Source organism: Pristiophorus japonicus, chromosome 11 (assembly GCF_044704955.1).
Source record: "Pristiophorus japonicus isolate sPriJap1 chromosome 11, sPriJap1.hap1, whole genome shotgun sequence".
Taxonomy (NCBI): domain Eukaryota; kingdom Metazoa; phylum Chordata; class Chondrichthyes; family Pristiophoridae; genus Pristiophorus; species Pristiophorus japonicus.
The window spans coordinates 183,527,608-183,553,649 of NC_091987.1; positions in this window are offsets into that span (position 1 = coordinate 183,527,608).

Genomic DNA, 26,042 nt, shown 5'->3' on the forward strand with positions numbered 1-26,042 from the left:
ATGAGCGGCGAGAGATCGTGGCGGAGGTGTGGTGTGTGATTGAGGCGGAGGAGCGGCGAATGTTTTTGTGGCGGAGGAGCGATGAGAGATTGTAGCGGAGATGCGACGAATGTTTGTGATGGAGGAGCGGTGAGAGATTGTGGCAGAGGAATGGCGAGAGATTGTGGCGGAGGTGCGGCAAATGAGGGTACGGGGCCGAGAAGAGCTGAGGGCCCAGGGGCAGCACGGGCCAGCCCACACTGATTATGCGCGCGCACTAGGTCCGTACAGCAGAGCAGGTCTCCAGTCATCCTGGTTTACCCTTGCCACTGGATAAAGGCCTAGCTCTATAAAGCCCGTGTAGTGGTTGATGTGCAATGGTCACCATATGTTAAAAAATCCATGCACAGGCATCTTCCACCCCTTCAAATGGAGTTCAGGACTAGAGTATCGGGTCCTTGATTGAAACATCTGTGAACTCGTGGAAGCAAGTCATCCTCGTTCGAGGGACCGCCTATGATGATGATGGTTAAACTGAATGAGGACAAAAGCAGAGGGTAGAGTTTCCACTTTGGGCGCAATCAGCAATCCCGGCACAAATTGTGGCCAAAATTGTGCAAGTTTTGTGAGAATTCTTTGTTTCATGAGTTTCTGCTCCAGCTCATTTGCATGTCGGCGAATGCTTATTTGCATTTCTGTCATGAACCAGTGTAACTGGGCAAAGTTTCAGAATCTAACGTGGTAACCTGGTGCAGTTTGAATAACACAGCTGAAAACAGGTTTATTACAAAAAATAAGGGGCTAGACTTTCCACTTCACATCGCCCATCTATGGCCCAGCTATCGCCCAAAATGGACCTCTATCGCCCACTTTGAGCAAAAAGTGGAAACTAGGCCCAAAATAACGCCGGAAAAATAGGCCCCCAAGTTTCCACCTAGATCACTGAGATGATCGCCCAAATGATCGCCCACACGAGGCCCATCCCAAGTTTCAGCACTTAGCGTGCACTTTGCTGGGCTGATGCAAGGCCCAAAAGAATGCTCAAAAATAGTAGCTTTTTCAGCATCTTAGAGAGGGAAATGGGCACTACGGACGCCATTTTTAGCCTCTGAGGAAGGGTGGAGAATTGTTCTGAGTTATTTAGAGAGTAAAATTGAAGCCAATTGTACTCAGAAATTTAGGACAGGGAATATAAATAGGTATTATCACATTATCTATGCAAAATAGATCTCATGATATATCAGAATTATTTAATAAACAGTTTTTACACATTGAAGTTATGTAATGATATTCAGTGGTGAAGCAAAATAAACAAACTAATCTGCATGAAGAACTGTATACTATAAAACTTATGTAAATAATAGAGAAGGTACAAAAGTTGTAGAAAGTTTTTTTTATTAACAAAAATAATTTTTTTTTACGAACTAATGAACAACACCCTCCCTCCAACCCCCCAACCCCCGCACCAACCCACCCTTCCCTCAAAATCCCCAAAACGTTAGAAGAAGAATAAATTGAACATTTTAAAGAACAAGTGGCCATTTCAGTCATGATAACAAGTGACCATTTCAGTAACGCTAAAAAGTGACCATTTCAGAAAGAATGGAAAGTGAACAGTTAACTTATGATAAAAATTGAACAAGTGAATATTTAACTATTGAATACAATTGACCAATTTAGTAACAATAACAATAACACGAGTATAATAAATTGATAACAGCAAGTGAATATTTTAAAACAAGTGAACTACATAGAAAAGGACTCCCCCCTCCCTACCTGCGGCCACGTTTCCTTCCAGATCCTGTCCCACCCCGTGTTCGCACCCCACCCGCCCGTTTTGGTCTACACAGACCGACACCAAGACGTTGTGCAGAGTGGGATGTCAAGACTTCCTGCCGTGGTGGAGGTGGCGGAGAGGAAGCGGAAGCCTAAGGCTCCACTTCCGAGTCTGGAGGATCTGTGCCCTCCGTACTCGCTTGTGTGCTCGGAGTTTCGCTGCGAGCAGTCACGACACCTTGGGGTGCAGCGCCGTGTCCAGCCAGCAACGCATGCCGTAGGACATTGGTTGCGGCTGTCTGCTGCCGAATAGCCTCCAAGGTCTCCCTTACAGTCAGTGACTGCTCAGAAGATCAGTTGGAGAAGTTCTGGCAGAACCCGCTCCAGGATGCTGGAAACTGGCTCCAGTTCGCAGAGAACTGGCTCTAGTTCGTAGAGAATCCCTCGAATCTGTGGATAAGGTTGCGACCAATTGCGACTGTCTCCCTGCACAGGGAAATCAAGCTCTCTGATATGCACGGGGTGGAGGTTTCCCATGCCCACCCTGTGTCAGATCTTCCCACCTGGTGCTGACAACATTCACTGGGGCCTCATTGGCCTCCTCGCTGAAAGGCTTGGCTCTACGCCTCTCAAGTATTGCCTCCAGGTCGATTATTATGAGTTGATTCAGACCATAAAATACCTTCTCTCTCTCTCTCTCTCTCTCTCTCTCCCCGACCTTCACAGAGCTTCTGAACATGTGTGATGACCCCTGACCTCCCAAAACACGGGAAGGAGCATCAACCTGGAAAAAAATCAACCTGCACATGTGCAGTGATGCGTTGCTAGGGAAGCTTTTTTTTTCATTCACTTCCATTTTCTTTGGGCGATCGTGAGATCGCCGAGAAATCACATCTCCCATTTGACATCGCTGGGGTAAGGCCGAGTGGAAAATCGCAATAAAAAAATGGGCCTTGAGCCGGCGATCAGCACGGGCGATAGGTCCCGCTTCGTTGGAACAAGGCCCATTTTTTTCGGCCTTAGCCTGAAAGTGGAAAGTCTAGCCCAAGCATTTTAACCAGTGTCGTGTTCACCACCTGTGAGTAAACCGATTTTTAAAAGGTGTAACGATTTGTACTGTGTTTTTGCTGTGCATGCGTCTGTTAAGCTCTGCCCTGCCGATGTCTCCCGCCCAACCCGGAAGTGCCGGACCAGAAGTGCGGCCCTGCTCTCATTCCACACAGCTGAGAGTGGCGGCAGGGGGCGGCGGAGGGCTGGCGGGGGGGGCGGTGGTGGGCCGAGAGCAGTAGTGGGGGGCCAAGAGTGGCGGTGGGGGCCGTAAAGCGGCGGTGGGAGGATCAAGAGGGCCCATGCGTAGCCAAGAAAAGAAATTCCACCTCATCTCAGTTTTAAATGGGCGGCCTCTTGTTCTGAGACTATGTTCCCTAGTTCTAGTTTCCCCTATCATTGGATTATCCTCTCTGTATCCACCTTGTCGAGCCCCCTGATTATCTTATATGTTTTGATAAGATTATGTCTCTTTCTTCTGAACTCCAATGAGTATAGGCCCAACCTACTCAACCTATCTTCATAAGTCAACTCCCTCATCTCCAGAATCAATCTAGTGAACTTTCTCTGAACAGCCTCCAATGCAAGTATATCCTTCCTTAAATACAGAGACCAAAACTGTACACAGTACTCCAGGTGTGGCCTCACCAACACCCTGTACAATTGTAGCAAGACTTCCTTGCTTTTATACTCTATCCCCCCCTGCCTTACTGATTACTTGCTGTTGTGCACTTCCAGTGCTTACTGTTTTATTTTTAAATGGCATATTAATAAAGATTCACGATTAACCTTCTGATTCAGTAGCACAGATGACATGACACATCCTGAGCAGTCTCACTACAGTGTTTGCTCCCAGATTTGGTTCCACCTCTTATGATCCTTTCATCACAGCCGACCCAGGTACTATTTAGCTTGTTATTTGGACTCTGTGGTGAACTGATTCTACGTGGTATTGTCTATTGTACTCCAGTAGACTGGCACTTCAGTGCAGTGCTGAGGGAGTGCTGCACTGTCGGAGGTCACGTCTTTCGGAACAGACGTTTGCCATCTCAGGTGGCGTAAAAGATTACATGGCACTATTTAGAACAAGAGCAGTGTCTTGGCCAATATTTTTCCCTCAACCAACACGTAAAAATGGATTATCTGGTTATTATTCACATTGCTGTTTGTGGAAGTTTGCTCTGTGCAAGTTGGCTGTCGCGTTTCCTAGATTACACTTTAACAGGACTTTATTGACTGTAAAGCACTTTGGGACTTTCCGAGGTTTGTGAAAGGGGATATATAACCACAAATCTTTCTTTATAGGAAAGGGATTCCATTGCTCCAGGGGCCTAGGACTCGGGAGTGAGGCTGACTCATCACTTTCAATGTCTGGCCAAAATGGGCAAGCAATTTAAAAGGAAAATGGAATGCTGGAATTTCGAGTCATACACATCTCATGCGATCATGCTGGGTCACTCGTTAGATCACACTTGGAGGATTTTGTTCAGTTTTGCTCACCGTGGTACAAGAATCGTCACCTGGGCACTAACCTGGCAGAGCAAATCATCCATCTGTTGTAGAACTTGCCTAAAAATCAATGGGAGGGACAGACAATCTGCTCCACCAGAGTACCACACAGGTGGGAAAGGTGCAAATTAGCGCACCAGCGTGTACTCATTGGAGAGAAGAGTAATAGGAATGATCACTCGTGCAAAGAGAATGAGCTGTCAGATACGATTGCCAAAGCTTACGCTTTATGCTCCAGGAAAGATACACTTAAGGGGAAAGCACACTGAGGTATAAAAAATATTAACTTTGAATTATAAATCACACTGTAGTACAAACATGAAATTATTTTGCCAAAAAGCTGTTCATATCTTTACATTGAAAAGTCTACTTAAAGACTCTGGCTGGACTCCAGCAGATAGATAATCAGTTAACAGATTAGCACTTGCTATAGTGGCAATCAGGGTGTGGGCAGAAATAATTATATACTGAATAAAATGATCCATCATTTATATGGAAGGCCGCTGATACAGAATCAACTGAAGTATTTAAAAGAGAGATAGATACTTGAGATGTAAGGGTATTAAAGGGTTGTTCAGAAAAGATTGGCAATTGCGATTAAAAATATAGAGCTCCAAGATGAGTTACAAGATGGCGGAGCAGGCTGACTGGGTGGAATGGCCTACTTCTGGTCTTATGTCCCTGGATAGGGTAAACCCAATTACTTCAAACTAAAGCAGGGAAATAGGATCACAGGACATAAATCTAAGGTCATGAAATATAGTTTTAAACTAGAAAATTGAAAAGCGTGATATATGTTTGGAATAATCTACTAGGTGGGGTATTAGAGGCAAATTTATGAGAGACATTCGAAATGAGACTGGTGATGGGAGAGATAAGACAGTGGAAGGATAAGTTTTGAAAGCCCAAAAGGCCTTTTGTCATCCTTGATTTTTCTTACGTAATTATTAACTCCTCCAGTGGCTCAGTGCGCAAATGTAGCACCCATTATAATGGCCCTGAAATTGCGGCCTCTCCGGGTGTGTACGATGTGCGCTTGCGCCCGAAGAGGCTTCGCAAGTTCCGAGTTTAGGTGCGCGAACCCGGGAGAAGGGCCTTCGCGGGCAGACATTTGGGCTATTTGCCCAACTCTTGCCCAGCGAATGTCCTTCAAACTCTTACGCCTGGTAACAGCAGACGCAAGGCCTGCTTTTACAAGCATAAGAGTTTTAATAGATAGAAAAAATAAAATGTTATTACTTGTTTTAAATATTAAAAACCCTGCCTCTGAAGATAAGTTTATTTTTAACATTATTAAAACATTTTTGAAGAAAATTCAAAAAAATACATTTTTCTCTAAAATATTTAATTTAATGCAATTTCTTTCCATTTTAAAAAGGTGGTGTGTTTTTTAAATTTATGTTTGTGTTTTATCGTGTTTTTTCGGGTATTTTCATTGACAGTAATGGGAGCTTGGAACTCCCATTACAATGAATAAGAATACTACATTGTGATTGGTAGTCCAGGCCCATGTGATCCCAGGATATGTATACCTCCTGAGATACCTGGACCTCTGTGTTGGGCTGCACTGCTGGGCCTCGGAGTGCAAGTGTTTGTTCCCCTGGGACCACAGGGACCACTGGGTAATTTCGTAAAAAAAAATTAGGACGGAGGCATCCGTCTGTGCGAAGTCTCCGACCGCAATTTTTGACACAATGCTGCACGTTGCAGACCAAGAAGGCCCCGAGTTCAATCCTCAGTCTGTGCTGCGTTAACTGATTTCAGCCAGTACCACAGTAGGGTTTCTAGCCTAGGGGGCTGCTGTGCTGGGAAAGGGGTTGAGGAATTCAGCCAGATGTCTCGTTGCATCCCACTATCGAACGATCGCTGCTTCAAAACGTCAATGTGTGGACGGCTCGATTGAACATAACTCATCATCATCATCATCATCATAGGCAATCCCTCAGAATCGAGGAAGACTTGCTTCCACTCTAAAAATGAGTCCTTAGGTGGCTGAACAGTCCAATATGAGAGCCACAGTCCCTGTCACAGGTGGGACAGATGGTGGTTGAGGGAAAGGATGGGCGGGGAGTCTGGTTTGCCGGACGCTCTTTCCGCTGCCTCGAGGTGCTCAGCGCCCTCCTGGATGCACTTCCTCCATTTAGGGCAGTCTTTGGTCAGGGACTCCCAGGTGTCGGTGGGTGTCGAGGAAATTTTAGCTTAAATTAACTCAGGCGGAGACTTTCAGAGTCGCACTTCGAGAGAATTTTATTTTCTAACAAGATACCTCGGAGAGTCCGCTCAGTCCGCACTGAGGCAAAACTGTGAGTTTTACAAGCAAACCCGCTCTATATTTATACAGTCAAAACAGGAATTTTATCTAAAACACACCACACATGAACATTAATCATACATTCTGTAAATGCAATCAAAGCAGGAACTTTATCTAAAACACACCACACATGAACATTAATCATACATTCTGTAAATGCAATCAAAGCAGGAACTTTATCTAAAACACCACACATGAACATTAATCATACATCCTGTAAATACAAAGGTCATTCCAGGAGGCACACTTTATCTGTTCTTGCATAGTTTCTCCCTGTCCGTATCCTGATAAGCAGGGTATCTGGAAACTCATACACATACCAGATAGTCATGTATTTACAACATTCTTTGTTTCAAGGCAGAGAAGTGTGGGTGTTTTTTCTAGCTCCACTAATTCTACAAAATCAGCAAAAAGTGAACTTAACCCTTTCCTTTAAAATAGGACATAGATCGTTTTCTTCCACAATTCCCTCCTTGTTGATCTTCTACTAGATCAACACAGTGTTTTATATTTTCCTTCCATGCGACTTAACCTTCCTTTCACGAACACACTTTTCCTTTCTACTTGGGATACCAGGCCCATTACTTGACTAATTAATTTTTTCAACTTTATCCATATTCCACAAATGATTATTAACAATATAAGCATAACCACACCTAAGATTACTATGGGGTGTATGACAAGCTTCAGTACTGCTGAAGCTTTTGGGGACCATCCGAAAAACACATCCCACCAGTGGTGTACTGTCAAAGAGGTGACTTCATCTGCGATTCTTACTAGTTGCCCCTTCTTGTAACTCATTTCGACTCTAAATTGGTGGATGTCTCTGCCTTGTTTTGACAGAGCTTCCTCAATTTGCTTGTCATTCTGTATCAAATTGTGCAGTCTGGTCAAATTAATTACAGGGGGTAGGGGTTCAATGGGTGTACCTGTTTACCCCCTGTTGTTCCTTCATCAGGTTTTCTATTTCCTTCTCTATCTTTTCATTCTGCTTCCAGGTCATTTCGTCTGTGACGTAACCTGATATCTGCAGTTGCTGTAATCCTTCATCCCAGGCATTTCTTATTTTTATGCCTTCCCCTATCAGTCCTCCGACGACCTGGATTTTATTTTGTAGGGTCTCGATATCCATGGAGTTCAATGCTCCTATTCCTGCTCCCACTCCACCTAACACAGTTTCTAAAAGATCCCGTTTCTTTCTCGGGGGCCTTTCTTTTCCCAGAGATACCTCAACACTGGCTGTGTTGCAGCCATCTTCTTTCTTTGGGGGATATATAATTCGTATTGTTAAATTTAATACACCTGGGGACCTTACCACTGGGATGCAGGTGGTCAATATTCGTTTCAAGTGTCCCGTATCTCGCGGAGAATGCTTATTTTTATTATGGGTCCATTGTTTAGTATAGGTTATTTTCGTGAGGTTCATACACTTTACCCATTCTCTGTTTCCTATTTCAAAGTAGCAATCTTCTTCCGGTCTACATACTGTGCCATTGGTCTCTTGACTCTCATTTTGGTCCGTACTGGTTAGGCAAGTCATGTTTACCTTCCAGTTCAGGGATATATTAAATCCCTCCTCACTGGTCACTTTCACTTCTCCTGATCGCTTATCTATCCCTACTCCACAAGCCTTACACATCACTGTGAAGTTCCCTATCTTACAATTTTTTCCTTTTGGGCATGTAAAGTTATCTTGCTGCCTTACCTTATCACTTTTCCCCCACTCCATATCTCCCTTCCATACTTTTCCTTTTTCAAGTAATTCTTCTTCCTGTCTGACTCTCCTTACTGCTAAAATGATCAGAACGCCCAATGTCCACTTATAGTTTTTCCAAGAGTCCCGCCTCATCTTCCCTTTTCTGTTTACTTCTATAACACTCTTGAACTAATTCGCTACTATCGTGCTTGCGTGTTGTTATTGTAACAGTAACCCAAATAATAAAGGCCCAAACTGGCATACAAATGAGTTCTGACATTCGTCCCTGGACTTTTGGGTAACTATAGATACTTTTAAGTCCAAAATACACAATGAGTGAACACAAAATAAGAGCAGGTACAGTTCTTCAGCGAGAAGATGGCTGTTTTCTTAGTCGGGCAATCGTAGCTCGTCCTGGTTCAATGCCTTTTCTTTCGGCTGTGATTCGTCGGGGAAATAATATTTACAGCGGGTTGCATGCACCCAGTTTGGATGCTTTTCCAACTTCAAAGCGGTTCGTGTTGTGAGAATTATCTGATATGGTCCTTTCCACCTAGGAGAAAAGGATTCTTTATTTAATGTTTTTACTAACACTTGATCTCCAGGTCTGAAAGGGTGCATATTTCCTTCCGACGGGGGCACCTGTGTCTGCTTTATTTGTTCGTGCAGACTCCTCGCTATTTCACACATGGCTTGAGCATACTTTAGTGATTTTTCATCTTTCCAAATTAATGCTATTTTTTCAGCCACCAGTGGTGGTTTTATGCCAGTAGGCATTGGTCTTCCCAACAAGGCTTTATATGGTGTCAAACCAGTGTTTCGGTTTTTTTGGTTTCTAATTGTATACAGTACCAATGGTAAGGCATCTGGCCACTTTAGTCCTGTCTCCTGACATACCTTGGTGAGGGTAGATTTTATTATCCCATTTACTCTCTCTACCATTCCCGAGGACTGTGGTTGATATGGTATATGTAACTTCCACTGGAAACCTAATGCGTCTGCAAGATTTTGCACTATTTTTCCTGTGAAGTGGGTTCCCCTGTCACTGTTGATTCCCATAGGTATCCCATATCTTGGCACTATTTCTTTAAATAGAATTTTTACTACTGTTCGGGCATCGTCTCTCCTAGTGGCATACGCTTCTACCCACCTTGTGAACATATCGACTATGACTAATAGGTACTTAAGACCTGATACTGGAGGCATGTGGACAAAATCAATTTGCAAATTTTCAAAGGGCATACTTGGCTGGGGTAGATGATCATATTCAGCAGGTGTTTTACCTCTGTTATTTTGTTGACAAATTTGGTATGTTCTAGCAACTTTTTCAATTACTACTGTTATTCCTGGTGCATACCACTGTGCATTAATAGCATGTATCATCCCTCCTTTGCCCATGTATGCCTGACCGTGTGCTAGGCGAGACAGGGGCAAAAATAGAGACCTCGGGCAAACAGTTCGCCCGTCAGGGTGACACCAAATGTCGTTTTTGAGAAAACAACCCTGGTTTTCCCAAGTTCTTTTTTCTTGTATAGTGACTTGTTGTTGGGCTGTTTTAAGTTGCTGGAAGTCAAGCATCTGTGGAGGGGAGACTGAGACTGCTTGAAGGCAGTCTGCCTGTGCCGAAGCGGCCTGTTTGGCTGCCTCGTCAGCCCTCCTATTTCCTACTGATACTTCATCCTCACCGGTTGTGTGAGCTGCACATTTGATAACGGCTACCTTACTTGACAACTGAATGGCATCTAATAGATTAAGCACCAGTTGAGAGTGCTTAGTATGCTTTCCACCAGAGGTGATAAAGTCTCTGTTTTTCCACAGTTGTCCAAAATCATGGACCACACCGAATGCATATCTAGAATCAGTATAGATATTAGCAGTTTGATCTTTAGCTATTATACAAGCTCTAGTGAGGGCAAACAATTCAGCAGCCTGAGCCGAGGTTCCGGGAGGCAGGGCAAATGCTTCAACAGTTTCGTGGGGATTTACAATAGCATAGCCTGCCAAAAGCAAATCATCCGACGGCCTGTACGATGATCCATCCGTATCGAGAATAAGATCAGGATTGTCCATTGGCTCTGTGAGAAAATCTGGTCTTGGTAAGGTGGCTATTTCCACTGTTAACAGACAATCATGCTGGTCTGGATCCTCTACTTCTCAAGTAGGAAGAAAGGTGGCTGGGTTTACTACCGGTGCGCGTCGAAAGGTATAGTTAGGGTGTGACAGCAGTAATACTTCATAACCTGTTCTTCTAGATGCTGTAAAGTGTTGTGTGGCAGCTGAATTCAAAAGTAATAACACAGCATGGGCTGTAATGACAGTACATGGATAGTCCAAAACAATAGATACCGACTTCTCCACCATGACCGCAGTAGCAGCTACAGCACGTAGACATGCTGGCATTCCCCTTACTACTGGAGGCAGCAAAACTGAATAATAAGCAACTGGTCTATTTCCCCCACCATGTTCTTGGGTTAGTACTGCTGTTGCAAATCCTTCTTTCTCATTCACATACATCTGAAAAGGTTTTCCATAATTCGGAAGTCCCAATGCCGGAGCATTAGTAATTGCTTTCTTTAACTGTTTAAATGCCTCCTCTCTCTCTGGGGTCCACTCCACCTTGGGTGGGGCATCATTTAGGGCAGCTGATCTTAGGATCGCATCCCATTCTTGATAATTGTCTGAATTCTTTCTGGTCCTAGCTGCCTCTGCCCTTGAGATATGTGAAAACCCAGGTACTGGACTTGAGTCTGACAAAATTGTAACTTTTGTAACGACACTCGGTGCCCTCTTTCACATAGGTGCTGTAACAGTTTCAGGGAATCTTGCATGCACATGTATCCGTGGCTAGAAGCCACAAGCAAATCATCTGCATACTGCAACAGCACAGACTGGTCCGATAATGAACAGTCTTCGAGGTCTCTTTTTACTGCTGCTGCATATACTGCGGGGCTTTCGGTGTATCCTTGGGGCAACCTGGTCCATGTGTACTGCTGTTTCTTGTAGGTGAAAGCAAACAGATACTGACTCTCTTGATTTAATGGGATGGAGAAAAAGGCTGAATACAGATCTACCACAGTAAAGACAGTAAAGAAACAGCAGTATACATGGACCAGGTTGCCCCAAGGATACACCGAAAGCCCCGCAGTATATGCAGCAGCAGTAAAAAGAGACCTCGAAGACTGTTCATAATCGGACCAGTCTGTGCTGTTGCAGTATGCGGACGATTTGCTTGTGGCTTTACTGTGGGATAGCAGATAGTATAATGTTGGTGTCCGGTACCACAGGAGTGATAGGGACTACTATCTTATTAATAGCTCTCAGATCTTGCACAAATCTCCACTCATTCGGCCTATTAACCTTTGGTATGGGCAGTATCGGAGTGTTACACGGGCTCTGTGTCTTTTCTAGAACTCCTTGTTCCAACAATGCAGAAATGACTGGCTCTATCCCATCTTCTGCCTCTGGAGGCAGTCAGTACTGCCTAATGCTTGGTAACACGGCGTTCTTTATCAATTGTACCCGATGGGGTACTGCAGAATGTACTTGCCCAACATGATTCTTATGTTTTGCCCAAAGTTCCGAAAATACTTGATTCAATGCCATTGGCAGCTTAGGGCTTGGTTGTCCGGGGGGTGCTGTTTTTCAAAAGTGGAGGCATGACTTTTACCTTTCCATTGGAGAATTCCCCTGGTGCGGGTGACAAATTCTATCTGAACATTCTGCAATTTTATTACTGCCCAAGTTGATAGCCTTGTTGCTGTTTTTCCTTTTCTATTTCTACAATCATCGGACCCATATCTTTGGGTTTCGCTGGCGGTTTTACAGCCAATATCAGATGGGGTGTCGAGTTCTCTTATCTAAACCGCTGCTGCTGTAAGGGTGTCAAATCCATGGCTACCCCCAATCCTTCTGGTCCAAAATAAATGCGGGGCGTAGCTTCTACTATTTCTTCTTTATTTAAAAAGGATTGTACCAAACACTGGTAAGTTTCAGCTTTTTGTCGAGTGTACCAGGCTGTACAGTAAAGCTGAACTGCCTCAAAGCTTGTCAAAATTATATACATCAATTCTTCAGAATTAGAGTCAATTTTAGCTTTTAAATTTTGTATAACTTCATGTATCAAGGGGGAATAGAAGTTGCCATTCAACTGCCAACAATAGAGGGTAGCCTTTTCTTTGTTATCTTCCCTTTTCTCTTCTTCAATCCCATTAAAGAACTGATGGATTTTATTTGGAGGGAGCTCCATGAACATCCCTTCCTTTGTGCAATAAATTGTGGCTCCTAGTTTGCACAAAGTCTGTCTTCCTAATAAAGGGAGAGGTGTTGTTTTAGAGACTATCAAAGTCTCATCATTAACTTGTTGTCCTTCAATTATCAATTTGGTAGGTTCAGATAAAAATTATTTCATGGGGATACCGGCCACACCCATACTTAAGACGGTGGTGTTGCTTACAGGTAATCCCACAGAGGGTGGTACAGAAGACATAGTAGCACCGGTATCCACCAGGAACTTCACATAAGTGTTTCCCACTTTCACTATTGCTAAAGGGTTTTCTTCTATGTCTGCTGATAAGCGGAGGGCTGCTGCCTGTACCACTAAGCCTCCGGGGCATCCCTATGCGGATTGGTGCGGGTTGGGGTGAGAGAACGAAAACTGAGGGGCCAATGAAGGTGGAGGTTCGAGGAAATCCCCTTTTAACCCTCCAAGCTGTTTCGGTGGGCATCTGCAATCTCGAGCCCAATGCCCTTTCCTTCCGTAATTTCTACAATCATCTTGGGAGCGATCTCGTTGGGGGCCACTGTCCTCTTCCTCTTCCTCGTCCTGGTCCTCCAAACCCTCCTCTATTATTCTGTGCTTGTCCTCTTCTCTTTTGCTGATAGTATTGACCTGTTATTTTAGCCTTGTTGTCTTTATAGGTGAACAGTCCCTCCCTATCCATATTGACCAGTACTGTAATTGTCTCTTTCCAACTTTTTTCTTGCCAGTCCAAAACCTTTATTTTGTATGTTCTTGCTTGTTGTGGGAACATACAATTTAACAAGGTTTGTACTGCCAAAGGTTCATTTTGATCCATCGGTATTCCTGCATGTTCGTCCCAACTGTTTTTCCATCTGCCTGCAAAATTTATCATTGATTCTTCTGCTTTCTGAAAGCAACGGGTAACTTCCCCTATATCCCCATGCTTTTTAGCCCCTTGCAGAATAGCGTTCTTTCCTCGGTGTTTCAGCCAATGGGTTAATGACTCATTGCCGTTATCCAGCAAGTCATCATTAAATCTCCAGTCTCCATTTTCCCCTAGTGGGATGGGGAACATATCTTTTACTCCCTGCCAGGAAGATCCATAGGCCGCATGCAATAATAATTTAACATCTCCTGGGAGTGGATTGTAAATTGTACACGTTTGCTCAAGCCAGTTGTGAAATGCTATCGGTTTCTTTACCGGATTTGGGGCGGCTGAGATCATATCTCTGGCTTCTCCAGGGGACCAGGGTTTTAGAACTGCCGTAGTTCCTATCATTACCCTAGGATTTTGGTGGACGGTAGAGTCGGCTGCTTCTTTTGCCGTTTGTCGCCTTGTTTGGTGAGGACCACTTTTCCCTGTGTCCTGGTTTGCTACCCTTCCCTCTACTGCTTCGGCTTCCCCTGATCCTGATGCTCCTGGATCTCCTCCACCGGCTCCTCCATTAGATGGCTGATCCGGAGGGGCTGCTAGTTCCCTTGGAACTTGATTTCTATGGGCAGCGATTATTTCTATAATTTCCTGCCAACTATCTTGTTTTGGGGGTTCTATGCGGGGATAGAGTCCTACTGCTGGTGCTGAGGGGATAGGAAGGCCCGGAGGACTATAAGAGGGAGGTTTTTCATTTTCCCTTTTTTCCTTTTCTTCTGATAGTCCCTATCCCAAGTGGGGTCTCCCACTCCTTCCTTGGTTGTTTTTCTCCATTCCTCAATCAAAGATAACTTAAAACTTCCTCCATATGGCCAATCCCCATCAGACCAACCGTACAAATCGCTACTAAACGTTACCGCATATCTGTCATCTCCTGTTTCCTTAATTATAGTGTCTGCCGGCGAGCCGGGCGGCACAATGGGATCTTCTACCTTCTCTCGTTGCTTTACTACCTTACGGATTCTTTTCTCGGTCTTAGGATGTACTTTCATTCTTTCAGTCAAGAGGTCGTCTTTCTTTCCTTTTCTAGGAGCTGGGCGCGAGCGCCCTGCTCGACTAGAGCCGTTTCCCATTCTTCCGGGTGCAACATCTCGCGATCTTTTTTGAAATGAGAGTTAGGACAATCCTACAAAATATACAGTAATTTACAAAGTGCTCACCGGTGTTCTCTTTTCTGCTCAGCTCGGGGTCTCCTTTTGCCTTTTTGTTACTTTAGCTTCTTTGCGGTAGCTACCTTATGCCTCACCCCCAGGGGATCTCGGCGGATCGTCCCCCTTTCAGCTAGGACGGCCTAGGCACCTTCCTCCTTTCAGCTAGGAAGGTCCTTAAAATTCCTCTTTTCTCTTTAAAAGTTAAATTTAGTTCTTTTGGATCTCGTTTTTTAGAGATCCTGCCGACTACGCCAGAATCTGTCGAGGAAATTTTAGCTTAAATTAAGTCAGGCGGAGACTTTCAGAGTCGCACTTCGAGAGAATTTTATTTTCTAACAAGATATCTTGGAGAGTCCGCTCAGTCCACACTGAGGCAAAACTCTGAGTTTTACAAGCAGACCCGCTCTATATTTATACAGTCAAAACAGGAATTTTATCTAAAACATACCACACATGAACATGAATCATACATTCTGTAAATGCAATCAAAGCAGGAATTTTATCTAAAACACACCACACATGAACATTAATCATACATCCTGTAAATACAAAGGTCATTCCAGGAGGCACACTTTATTTGTTTTTGCATAGTTTCTCCCTGTCCGTATCCTGATAAGCAGGGTATCTGGAAACTCATACACATACCAGATAGTCATGTATTTACAACATTCTTTGTTTCAAGGCAGAGAAGTGTGGGTGTTTTTCTAGCTCCACTAATTCTACAAAATCAGCAAAAAGTCAACTTAACCCTTTCCTTTAAAATAGGATATAGATCGTTTTCTTCCACAGTGGGGATGTTGCACTTCATCAAGGAGGCTTTGAGGGTGTCCTTGTAACGTTTCCTCTGCCCACCTTTGGCTCGCTGACCCTGAAGGAGTTCTGAGTAGAGCGCTTGCTTTGGGAGTCTCGTGTCTGATATGTGAACGATGTGGCCCGCCCAACGGAGCTGATCAAGTGTGGTCAGTGCTTCAATACTGGGGATGTTGGCCTGGCCGAGGATGCTAACGTTGGTGCGTCTGACCTCCCAGGGGATTTGTAGAATCTCGCGGAGACATCGTTGGTGTTATTTCTCCAGCGACTTGAGGTGTTTACTGTACATGAACATAACTGTGATAGCGCTCTCCGCCCCACCAATGTTCCCTGTAATGTTTGGGGGTCCTGCGCGGCCCCTTTAAGGGGTTGCTCGGCCCTTTCAAAACACTGCGCATGCGTGGTTTTTACATCCACAAGCCGGCGCGCTCTCTGTGCGGGTTCCCTGAAGTGTTGTGCGGCCACGCAGCTTAACGAGAACATTGCCCCACCTCCACCAAAACTGTGTAGGTGTCTTGGCGCACAGTTGAGGAATGGCAAGGTGTGGGAGGGCAGCTGCTTATATCCATGATGCGGCAAGGAATCAGGAGAGTAGGGAGAAAACCAGAGGGAAGAATAATGGACACTGAGTGTGACCTTAAGCGCAAATCGTTCGTGCAGAGAGTGGAAAATGCTAAATATCTTCTATTCATTTCCATATCAATGATTTTATTCACTCTATAATCCTTTCTGCCCACACCCTGATTGCCACTATTGCAAATGTTCATCTGTTAACTGATTATCTGTCTGCTGGAGTCTACCCAGAGTCTTTAAGTAGACTTTTCAATGTAAATATATAAACAGCTTTTTTGAAAAATAATTTCATGTTTGTACTACAGTGTGATTTATAATTCAAATTTATTCAGCAAATCATGTAACACTGTTTACAACAGTTAAAATATTCTCAACATTCGAGACACATTATTATTGCAATACAAATGAATCTAAACATAAATATAACAGGAGCAGGGAAGCAGAGAATAGATAGGGAGGCTGATGCACAATATAAATTACAGGCAATCCGTTAAAGAAATAAACAGAAGCAAAGGTCACTGTGCAGGTATATTAATATTCAGACAGGGCTATCAAAGTAACAATGCAGACTATGAGAATGGTTATTAACGGAGGCTTGGTGCAGAAACCCGACAGTGCTGTTGCACAATGCAGAATGTGGAACTGGCTGCCACATGCAGTTGTTGAGGCCAATAGCATAGATGTACTTGAGGGGAATCTTAGATAACTACACGAGGGAGAAAGAAATAGAAGGGTATGCCGACAGGGTGAGTTGAAGTAAGGTGGGAAGTGGTTCATGTGGAGCATAAACACCGGCATAGACTTGTTTCTGTGCTGCATAATTCCAGGTACTGCCTGCGTCGTGTGTAATTGCAATTGTCAAACATTTCTACCTTGGTGCTGAATGCTCTCGGTGTTAGTCCACTCCCAGTCCTCAGTACGTTGAGGGAAAGAACAGCAATGGAAGGAAGAAGATCCAAAATGGCAGGTCTCGCTGCGTAGCAAATTTGAAGATTACTTTTTAAAGCAAGCAAATACTAACAATATATTTTTGTTCTCTCACGGGCACTGGAGAGTTCATTGACCTGAAACCCTGCCTCCATACCTTTCTGCTGCTTTAAATACACAGAGAGAATGGACAGATTTTAAGCATTATGCAGTGCATATTCAAAGTTGAGGAAAATTATTTAAGCTTAACTTAGAGGATACATTTTGTGATACTAGGCTCCCATCATGGACTCTTTCTTGTGGGGTGCACGGATTGGAGAACAGCATTGGCACCACTCCAGATTTTAACCACCACAAATGTGGGAGCATGGTGAATTGGGCTCACAGGCCTCCATGTCTGCTTCGCCAATTCATGCTCACGGCGAAAGCAGTGTCTCGAAAAATGTACTGTTTTATGCCTCACGCACGCCATATATGTGTATGTGCTCACTATAAGATCCCATTTCTGGATGATGTTAATGGTGGAAGATAACGGCTTACGAGAGGCAGCCTCTTGTTAGGATTGCAGTGACACCAGAGTGTGAGGGGGAACAATTCCATCTCGTCCCGTTTGGGGGTGGCAACGTCCGGGAGGTGTAACTCTGCGGCGTAGGATCAGCTTTTCCCTTACTTAAATGGAAGGGCCCAAGCTGCAAACTCTGCAGTATAAAAATGGGCCTCCCTGGCCCACCAGGGAGCAGGGGTGCCGTGCAAACAGCCCAGCACTCAAGCAGAGTGCCGGGTTGACCGGACCCATGCATGTGTATGGCGTGTACAGACCCCGCATTCAAAATGCCAATGGGGCGCAGGGCGCTCGGCAAAATTGCCAGAATTTTTTCTCCAATGGCCGCTACCTCCCCTTTAACGATTGCCCTGTTAGCGGCCTGCCTCCCGGTTCACATCCCCTGAAGCTGACGCTGTCATCTACCAGCGCAACTTCAGGGAGCGATACCCAATTCAGGGTCTGGGGCGATAACGTGGCGCTGCGTACCGTGATAACGTTGTCATCGCTGGCGCAGCTGAGTGGGGTGCTACGGGTTACCGCCACTGCTGAACTTAGTGAGAGTCGAGAGTCGTTAGCAGCACCACACCAAGGCGGAAATTCGTTTGAGCCTTGTTAGCGCCCCCTGGGTCCGAACGGGAGCTGCATATGACCCAAATTTCTCGGCCTGCATCTTCAAACAGAGGGCAAATAATAACCGAACAAAACTGCCAGCTTGCCATGGATAGCTAATACATTGATCTTCAGAAGGAGAAGGAGACGCCTGTAGTTTTGGTTTTAAGTCAGCGTTAGAACCCTTCACCGACCGACACACAATCTCAGAGTTTTTACAAGTTTAGAGTTGTTCTATGCTTATGAAATAAAGCATAAACAGACCAGATCTCTCCACAAGCATGCAACAATTTGGTCGCAGAAACAAATCTGAGTCCCAACTTTTCTCCACCTACTGTCCTGGAAGAAGAACAAACTGTAACAAGAAGTAAGATCTAATGAAGGCCCAGGATACACTAGAAAACAGAATGCACTGCTGCAAAACAGTTCAAAAAAGCTGCAAAAAAATGTTCAAACAAAAGAAGAGAACAGAGAAAGAGATGGCAGCCTAGCAACCAGAAAAACTGCAAGTACCCAGGAAGAGCTCAGAATAACCCACCCTATCCATCATTTGAAAATACCTTCTTTCAATTAAGAGCTCTAGCCAGTGGCAGAGGTTGACAGCAGGGAACAAGACGTGGATGATGGGATACAGGACCAGCAAGATGGTACTAAGCTGAAGCCCTGTGTCTTGGCTGAGATCAAGAGGTCAGATCTACACAATGACGACAACAACAACATGCATTTATATAGCGCCTTTAACATCGTAAAGCGTCCTAAGGAGCTTGACAGGAGCATAATCAAACAACATATGACACCGAGCCACAAGAGGATATATTAGGACAGGTGTAGATTTTAAAGAGCATCTTAAAGGAGGAGAGAGAGGCAGACGTGGAGAGGTTTAGGGAGGGAATTCCAGAGCTTAGGGCCTAGGCAACTGATGCCACAGGGGCCAATGATGGAGCAATTGAAATTGGACATGCACAAAGATCTCAGATGGTTATAGACAATGTTCCCTTTAAGCTGCACGGCCGCACGGCGACACAACACCAGGGATCCCGCACAACTGGATTGCCGGCTTTTCAATGCAAAAAATGCACATGAGCGGTATTTTGAATGGGCCGTGCGGCATAAGAAACATTACAAGGAATATTGGTTGTAGGGCTGGAGGAGTTTACAGAGATAGGCTGGGGGAAGGCAGATTGACCATATGGCTAAGACACAACTCTCAGTTTGGCTTAATTGGTAGTTTTTTTCCCTCTGATTCAGAAGTTGTGGGTTTGTTTGAGCACAGAACTTAGGTTAATGCAGTACTGAGGGACTGCTGGATTGTTGGAAATATATTGCCTTTGCTTCATCATCGCTGGGTCAAAATCCTGGAACTCCCTCCCTAACAGTGCTGTGGGAGTACCTTCATCACACGGACTGCAGCGGTTCAAGAAGGTGGCTCACCACCACCTTCTCAAGGGCAATTAGGGATGGGCAATAAATGCTGGCCTTGCCAGCAATGCCCGCATCCCGTGAATGAATTTAAAAAAGTCTTGGCAATGAAGATTTTCCAGAAGATACTAATTTCAAAAATGATTTCAACTTTCTTGTCTTTTCCTTGTATCCTTCAATTGTAACTGGCTAATTAACAAAGCATAGTTGTCGAGAGTTACACTCCAGTCAAGCATGCCATGATGGCTTAGGGGGCTTTATACATTATATCACAACGTGCTGCGCTCTGTCAGAGTACCAATTTGCTTAACAGACAGTTGCTTTTGTATATTGATGTTGCTCTATGACATTCTCTTAATAATAAGTCTCAAGTGGATTGAACTCAAATATCTGACTCGCTCAATCAGCGTATAACTGACAGTTCTCTTTCATTTGACTTCTTTGAAGAACAAATCTGCCCTGACATTTTTCAATCATAAATACATAGAATAAAATTATATTGGGGTCATTGTATCAGCTTCCTCAAGGAATAAGTGACACAGAAACAGCAGCATGCAGGGCTCAGATTTGTTGTTGAGTTTCCAACTTATTTTATTTTGAAATCATGTCCCGTTGACAACTGTGACTTCAGGGGGTGGTCCAATGTTTATTTCACTCACTTGGGTGTTGCCTACCTGCCCAAGTATCCTGTGCTAGAATTGATCAATGCAAGCTAAATTTATTTACCCACAACTTTGTGTCCACATATGTAGTGAGCCGAAATGTCCTGGCTGAAACTCCTCAACTAAAAGTAAACATAAAATAGAAATCGATTTCATATATTTCATTGTAAAACACAATGGGGCACGTCCATCTTTGTAAAGGTGTACGACAGGGACTTTGTGATATTGGTTGGCATTCTGTTTAATCTCCAGCTGAGCTTCCAATCCCATGTCCTCTCCATCATAAAGATCGCCTACTTCCACCTCCATTGCATTGCCCGCCTCCGCCCCTACCTTATCCCATCTGCTGCTGAACTTTGTCGCCTCCAGACTTCATTACTCCAATGCCTGTTGCCTGTATTCTATCCTGCTTTAAGTACTGCTCACCCAACATTTCCATTCTCACTGACCAACTTTGGACCCTGATTGCCAGATGACTCAAATTTAAAATTGTCATCCTTGTGTTTATTGTATTTACATCAGTAGTTGCATTACATCAGTGGTCCACTAGGGGGAAGCTCTATTCCAATAAGGTGCAGGTTTGCATCTAGAAACCCTTCACAGCGCGGGATCAAACATGGCTCTCTTCAGAAAATGTCACTCCAGATCATTTTTGCACACCTCTTGCTGCTTGCTCTTCCTGGTCTGTTTGACTCAGCGACTCACTGGAAAGAGGCCTAATAGGAGGTAAAGAAGTTATTCTCTCTGCCAAGGGCCATGGGTTGGTTTGAGTACTTAAAAAATGTAATAAGGAGTAATTCAGTGTGGTACTGCTTTCAGATGGGATTGTAAACCACTTGGGTAGATGTAAAGGGTCCAATGGCCCTGTACAAAAAACAAGCAGAAGAGGTTTCTAAGTTTATCCCTCAACCGGCATCACTGAAATAGATTTGCTGGTCACTTATCTCATTATTGTTTGTGGGACCTTGCTGTATGCATTGTGGCTGTCATGCTTCCCTATTTTACAACAGTGACCACATTTCAAAAGTATTTTATTGGCTGCGAAGCATTTTGCGACGTCCTGAGATTGTGATAGGCACTGTAGAAAAAGCAAGTTCTTCTCTCGCTTCTTCAATAGATTAAATTAAGGTCCATAATATCATTTCAAAGACTAAAATATAGAGACCAAAACCAAGTCTATATTGAAAGAAATTATGCTTTTTGGGAATTGTGCAAGGTTAGAGAACATAATTGTTCATTTTGCATCTTATCACATTTTACCTGATCTGGTTCTGCAGACTCAATCACAGGACCTGAAAGAAACACATTTGCAGGGCTACGGGGAAAAGGCAGGTAGTGGGACTAGCTGAGGTGCTGTTGCAGAGAGCCGGCACAGGTTCGATGGGCCGAATGGCTGTCTTTTGTGCTGTAACCATTCTCTGATTCTATGCTGGATTTTTTTTGAAGTAGAAGTGGACGTGGATCCCTCCTCCAGTATCAGAAGATGTTGATCCAATGAGTAGCCAAGCAATACAGCCTGGAAAGGGCCTGCGTTTGATCCCTGATTTGTGCTGAGTTAGCTGATCCCACATGGATAAGTGATAGCAGCATGACAGCTGCTCTCAATGCTCCGTGCTGGCCGGTGGGGAGGGGGAGAATGTGGCTGAGGTTTACCCTCCGAATTACTGTCCGGCAACTCGTGTTGGACATCAAGATTGGGCTGCTCCCTCCCAATAGCGGACTGACGCTCACTGTACTGGGTCACGTGAATAATAGCCATTTGCTGAGGCACCGGAGGGCTACCAGCACCAATGGTCCCTTTAAGCTGCGCCACGCAGCACTTGGACTCACCGGCTTTTAGATACACAAGCTGCGCATGTGTGGATTTTTGAATGGGCCACGCAGCTCCTTAAAGGGGCCACGCAGCCCCCCAAAAATGAGATAGAACGTTTAACTAGCACCATTGAATTTGACTCCGACAAGGCAGTCACGGTGACAGAAGTAGAGCCAGGAATTAATGAGGGACAAAAAACATGCAGATAAAAAAAATTATTAACAAGTAAGACAGGCGTTATTTATCACCTGATGTAATTTTAAAAGCAAGCTAAATAAGATGCTTGTTTTTCATTCTGAGTGAGATGAAAGTATTACTCTCAGTTCCGTGAAAATAACTGCTTGTCACAAGCTGAAGTAATTGACTTACCACTCATACAATAATCTTCAGTTACCTGCTCAACAGAGCCCCGATAATTATAGTATATGTTTGCATTACCTTTAGAATGATACATTCTCTGTAATAAATCAATTGAGTTACTCAATAAATAAGTATTTGGTTTACTGCAAATGTCCTGAGCAGTTGAACAGGCTCTGGGGGTAAGTAACAAGAGTAATCACAGTAACAAATAATCACAGAGCAGAGTAGCACTGGGGTAAGTGTAAACCACAAGGTGATTGGAAGGGACAATATGTATGAATATAAAGGGGCTGCAGGAGGGGTCAAAACTAAAAATCGTGGATTAAAAACGAGTATTAAAACACTCTACCTAAACGCACGCAGCATTCGAAATAAAGTAAATGAGTTGACGGCACAAATCATTACGAATGGGTATGATTTGGTGGCCATTACAGAAACGTGGTTGCAGGGTGGCCAAGACTGGGAATTAAATATACTGAGGTATTTGACAACTTGGAAAGATAGACAAGAAGGGAAAGGAGGTGGGGTAGCTCTGTTAATAAAGGATGATATCAGGGCAGTTGTGAGAGACGATATTGGGTCTAATGAACAAAATGTTGAATCATTGTGGGTGGAGATTAGAGATAGTAAGGGGAAAAAGTCATTGGTGGGCGTAGTTTATAGGCCCCCAAATAATAACTTCACGGTGGGGCGGGCAATAATCAAGGGAATAATAGAGGCATGTGAAAAAGGAACGGCAATAATCATGGGGGATTTTAATCTACATATCGATTGGTCAAATCAAATCGCATGGGGTAGCCTTGAGGAGGAATTCATAGAATGCATACGGGATTATTTCTCAGAACAGTATGTTACAGAACCTACAAGGGAGCAAGCTATCTTAGATCTTGTCCTGTGTAATGAGACAGGAATAATAAACGATCTCCTAGTAAAAGATCCTCTCAGAATGAGTGATCACAGTATGGTTGAATTTGTAATACAGATTGGGGGTGAGGAAGTAGTGTCTCAAATGAGCGTACTATGTTTAAACAAAGGGGACTACAGTGGGATGAGGGCAGAGTTGTCTAAAGTAGACTGGAAACACAGACTAAACGGTGGCACAATTGAGGAACAGTGGAGAACTTTTAAGGAACTCTTTCATAGTGCTCAACAAAAATATATTCCAATGAAAAAGAAGGGCGGTAAGAGAAGGGATAACCAGCTGTGGATAACCAAGGAAATAAAGGAGAGTATCAAATTACAACCAATGCGTATAAGGTGGCCAAGGTTAGGGGGAAACTAGAAGACTGGGAAAATTTTGAACGACTGCAAAGATTGACTAAGAAAGCAATAAAGAAAGGAAAGATAGATTACGAAAATAAACTTGCGCAAAACATAAAAACGGACAGTAAAAGCTTTTACCCATATATAAAACGGAAAAGAGTGACTAAAGTAAATGTTGATCCCTTAGAAGATGAGAAGGGGGATTTAATAATGGGAAATGTGGAAATGGCTGAGACCTTAAACAATTATTTTGTTTCGGTCTTCACAGTGGAAGACACAAAAACCATGCCAATAATTGCTGGTCACGGGAATGTGAGAAGGGAGGACATTGAGATAATCACTATCACTAGGGGGGTAGTGCTAGACAGGCTAATGGGACTCAAGGTAGGCAAGTCCCCTGGTCCGGATGAAATGCATCCCAGGGTATTAAAAGAGATGGCGGAAGTTATAGCAGATGCATTCGTTATAATCTACCAAAATTCTCTGGACTCTGGGGAGGTACCAGCGGATTGGAGAGCAGCTAATGTAACGACTCCGTTTAAAAAAGGGGGCATACAAAAGGCAGGTAACTATAGGCTGGTTAGTTTAACATCTGTAGTGGGGAAAATGCTTGAAGCTATCATTAAGGAAGAAATAGCGGGACATCTAGAGAGGAAAAGTGCAATCAAGCAGATGCAACATGGATTCATGAAGGGGAAATCATGGTTAACTAATTTACTGGAATTCTTTGAGGATATAACGAGCATGGTGGATAGAGGTGTACCGATGGATGTGGTGTATTTAAATTTCCAAAAGGCATTCAATAAGGTGCCACACAAAAGGTTACCGCAGAAGTCAGGTACACGGAGTCAGAGGAAATGTATTAGCATGGATAGAGAATTGGCTGACGAACAGAAAGCAGAGAGTTGGGATAAATGGGTCCTTTTCGGGTTGGAAATCGGTGGTTAGTGGTGTGCTACAGGGATCAGTGTTGGGACCACAACTGTTTACAATATACATAGGTGACCTGGAAGAGGAAACAGAGTGTAGTGTAACAACATTTGCAGATGACACAAAGATTAGTGGGAAAGCGGATTGTGTGGAGGACACAGAGAGGCTGCAAAGAGATTTAGATCAGTTAAGCGAATGGGCTAAGGTTTGGCAGATGGAATACAATGTCGGAAAATTTGAGGTCATCTATCTTGGAAAAAAAAAGGGAATATTATTTGAATGGGGAGAAATTACAACATGCTGTGGTGCAGAGGGACCTGGGGGTCCTTGTGCATGAATCCCAAAAAGTTAGTTTGCAGGTGCAGCAGGTAATCAGGAAGGCGAATGGAATGTTGGCCTTCATTGCGAGAGGGATGGAGTACAAAAGCAGGGAGGTCCTGCTGCAACTGTATAGGGTATTGGTGAGGCCGCACCTGGAGTACTGCATGCAGTTTTGGTCACCTTACTTAAGGAAGGATATACTAGCTTTGGAGGGGATACAGAGACGATTCACTGGGCTGATTCCGGAGATGAGAGGGTCACCTTATGATGATAGATTGAGTGGACTGGGTCTTTACTCATTGGAGTCCAGAATGATGAGGGGTAATCTTATAGAAACATTTAAAATCATGAAAGGGATAGACAAGATAGAGGCAGAGAGGTTGTTTCCACTGGTCGGAGAGACTAGAACTAGGGGGCACAGCCTCAAAATACGGGGGAGCCAATTTAAAACCGAGTTGAGAAGGAATTTCTTCTCCCAGAGGGTTGTGAATCTGTGGAATTCTCTGCCCAAGGAAGCAGTTGAGGCTAGCTCATTTAATGTATTCAAATCACAGATAGATAGATTTTTAACCAATAAGGGAATTAAGTGTTACGGGGAGCGGGCGGGTAAGTGGAGCTGAGTCCACGGCCAGATCAGCCATGATCTTGTTGAATGGCGGAGCAGGCTCGAGGGGCTAGATGGCCTACTCCTGTTCCTAATTCTTATGTTCTTATATTCTTATAATTCTGAGGAGCAGCACAAATATAGCCGGATGTTTCAAAACTCCGGGGGTAATTTTGACCTGTGCGATCATGTAAAACGGGTGCGAGCGAATCAGCAGTCTGATTTACATCTCTCCTGATTTTTTTTTTCCACTGAGGTCGATTTGCTATCATTTGTTTTACACTGTCGCTCAAACTCAAAATTAACCCCAATTTGTTTTCTTCCAGAAAAAGATAAATTCAAAACATCTGACAATTTGAAAGCAATTTTCTATTTGTATAAAAAACTCACTGACAGTTTATTACCACATCCTTGCAGTATTGCTCCAAATAATAGCCTCAAACTGTCTGTCAGTTTGAAAAGGAGACTTCTGCCTGTGTAAAAGCACTCTTGTTAGCTTATTGGCAATCAGAAAAATAAATGCAAATGGTGTGGTTTGAAAGTGATTGGAGCAGTGGCTATCCCCTG